Source organism: Arachis duranensis, chromosome 4 (genome assembly GCF_000817695.3).
Source record: "Arachis duranensis cultivar V14167 chromosome 4, aradu.V14167.gnm2.J7QH, whole genome shotgun sequence".
Lineage (NCBI taxonomy): Eukaryota > Viridiplantae > Streptophyta > Magnoliopsida > Fabales > Fabaceae > Arachis > Arachis duranensis.
Genome location: NC_029775.3, coordinates 106230399 through 106233496, shown reverse-complemented (window position 1 = coordinate 106233496; position 3098 = coordinate 106230399). Strand labels below are relative to the sequence as shown.

Here is a 3098-nt window from a genome sequence, read left to right as displayed (position 1 = left end):
TAAATTTAGTATGACTAATTTACTACCTGCTTAGTATTGAACCTATGGGATCACATACTAACGAGTGTTTTAATTTTTGTTATAGAATTATTTAATTATTATTTTGATTTGATCAAATAAATAATTAATTAATTCAAATGGAATATTATTGTATTCTTTGCTAGCACTAAGAAAATAATAATAATATGATAATTGAGAATATTAAATGAGATTTGAGAATAATTAGTTATTCTATTTCTGAATTTGAATTATAAATTTGGATGAGATCCAAATTGATTATATTTTAAATTGTTATGATATAATTCATAAGATTTGAAGGATTCAGATTTGGAATTTCAAGATATGATTTAAATTTGAATTGAGAATCAAATTTAAAATCAGTAACAAATCTCATACTATATATATATATATATATATGCCAAGAATAGACAAAAGGGTGTGAGAATAACAAAGATTTTTATTCCTTTACCTCTACACACATAAATGTATATAAGACTAATTCTTGAAGAAGAGTTTTATGGTGTGCAAAAAGTTGCAAAAAGGTTTTCAATTTAGATCAGATATTTATTGGTCAAAGAGTTGACAGCAAAAGTTGGTCTTGGTGTGGGTACGCATAGCGCCTTCGTACCATCGAAGGAGAAAAAGTTTTTTACTAGCGTACTCAGGTATTTAGATCTGATCTACTATATATTTATTATTGGAATAATATTTAAGCACAAAATAGATCTTTAGAATTACTTTCTTTTCTTTCGCTGTGTGTTATGAACGCATAGTAATCTTTCAGTGTGATACATGATTGATTAGATTATGGTCATATTTTTTATTCTCTACAATGTCCCACTTACATGAAAATCAATCATGATAAATTGGATCTTGAGCATACAATTATCTCAATAGTACCAATAATATTTTTACATTAAAAATGAATTAACATCACATGTATTTATATACAAATATATAATGATTGATTTGGCAACTGATTTTGTGTGTAAGTCAAATCTATATATTTATTTGTTAATTAAAATTCAACGCAAATACTAATTTAAATATATATACTTATTAGTCTTTATTTTAATTTAAAATTTATTCCAATCTAGATATTAGTTTAAATATGAACTAAATTAAAAATAAGTCTAAACTATAATTTAATTCAAATTCATTTTTTTGTAAGAACTAAATTAACAAAAATGCTAAATTAAATATCAATCAAAGTGCTATGATAGTTCTCTAGCTACGGTGCTTCTTGTGCATACGTACCTGAACTCTTTTCAACAGCGATTCACAGAAGGTTCGTGTGCCGTGCTATATTGCTACATGGAGTGATCGGTGGGAGTGAAACAACGAAGGCAAAGGGATGTTCCTAATGTTGACGACTTCTTCGGTGATGACTTCCACTTTGAATCAGTTGACGTGAAATTAAAGGTGGGTTACGTTGTTGTATGAGAAATTTGCTAGAAAGAATGATATAGGATGAAAACTTCTCGATATGAACAGTAGAGGCGGCGCGGGTTTGCCGGGGATACATGAGGGAGGCCGGAAAGCTTTCAGGTAATTGACGATAGAGAGATGACTGACATTATAAGGATAGTGAGAGGCTTGCCTTGGTTGATTCAAGGAGGGGATGGTAGTGAGTAGCGACTAGTGAGGAAGGAGGATTTCTCTAAGCTAGGGTTCTTTATGGGTACAGTCTAGGGTCTCCCGAATGCTGTAAAACATCTGATTGATAATATTTGGTGGCTAGAAAGAGAAGGAAATGAGAAGATCGGTAGATACGAATGAAAAGCAGGGCAAATAAATCAACTAAAGTGAAGAAGTATATGATCAGAACGATTGGGTACGAAATTATAGATATATTTACAATAGAATTGAACCACAAATTATTAACATATGTAAACTTTCATCAATTTATTTATGATTTTTTAGAGTGAAAATTTATATATAAACTCTCATAATAAGTACATGATTTTTTTTAACTTATTTATTATCTAAATTTTGTTTTTTCACTTAAAAAGATAAAATATGATATTTTATTTTTAATTTTTTTTATAATTTTTATTTTGTTTATCAAATAAATAATAAAATATCACCCTTTATCTTTTCAAATAAAAAACAAAATTTAACAAATCTAAATCCAATCAAAAGCAACGCAGGAATTTTTAAAAAGACGGGATTAGGAAAGCATAAATTAAAGACCAAGACTTGATTAAGAAATTATTCTTTTACTGACGAGTTCCATGACCATGACTCCATACGATTGGCAGCCAGAATATCAAAAAAAAAAAACGAAAAAAAACCTGCGAGGAATATAATTAAATTGATAAAATTATTTTGAGAAAATAACAAATAAATTCCTAACCTTTTGTCCTGTGGATATTTTCGTCTTTGACCACTGAAAAATACTTTTAAGTTTTTGACCTTCACAAATTTTGGACGGATCAGTTCCTCTGTCCAAATACCTTCGTCAGATCCAACGGAAAAGTCTGATGTGACTCTCGTAATGCTTGTCATGCGTATGCGTGAGTCACGCGTACGCGTCGCCTGACAGATTTCTCTCTCACGCGTAAGCGTGGGTCACGCATACGCGTCGCCATGAATTTAACAAATTCTCATTTCTTCGTGAATTCTCCACTTTGCATGTTTTTTTTTCATTTATTTCAAGTCATTTTTGCCTTCAAAACTTTAAACCACTCAAACAAACATATCAAAGAATCGGATGAGAGAAAAGTAAATTAAATTTAGCAATTCAATAGCCTAGAAAATAGTTTCAATCATTAAGCACACTTAGAAGAAATTCACAAAACTATGCTATTTTAGTAAATAAATATAAAAAAAAGTTTATGAAATCTACTAAATTCAATACAATATAAACCATAAAATTGTAGTTCATAAACTTTTTCACACTTAAATTTTAGCATGTCCTCATGCTAAACTCTTATGGTTCATCAACTAATATGCAAAATGCGTCTACCTACTTGGTTAAAATGAATCAATATCCAAAAACATATATGAACAAGCAGGGCTAAGATAGTATGATGATTTATGAATTCCACTAATTCAAATCTCAAAATTAAGTATAAATATACTTCCAAGAAGAAAGC

The 3098-nt window shown here is 29.2% G+C and overlaps 1 protein-coding gene across 5 annotated transcripts in view; it reads right to left on the bottom strand.

The window, feature by feature from the left end:
- LOC107485483 (putative disease resistance protein RGA3) overlaps nt 1-1827 on the bottom strand; it is a 23874-nt gene extending 22047 nt beyond the window's left edge. For all 5 annotated transcript variants that reach the window (XM_052260882.1, XM_052260886.1, XM_052260885.1 and 2 more), the window contains exon 1: nt 1258-1827. The gene's annotated coding sequence lies outside the window, so the exon portion shown is untranslated. The remainder of the gene's footprint in view (nt 1-1257) is intronic.
- Nucleotides 1828-3098: the final 1271 nt, after the last annotated feature.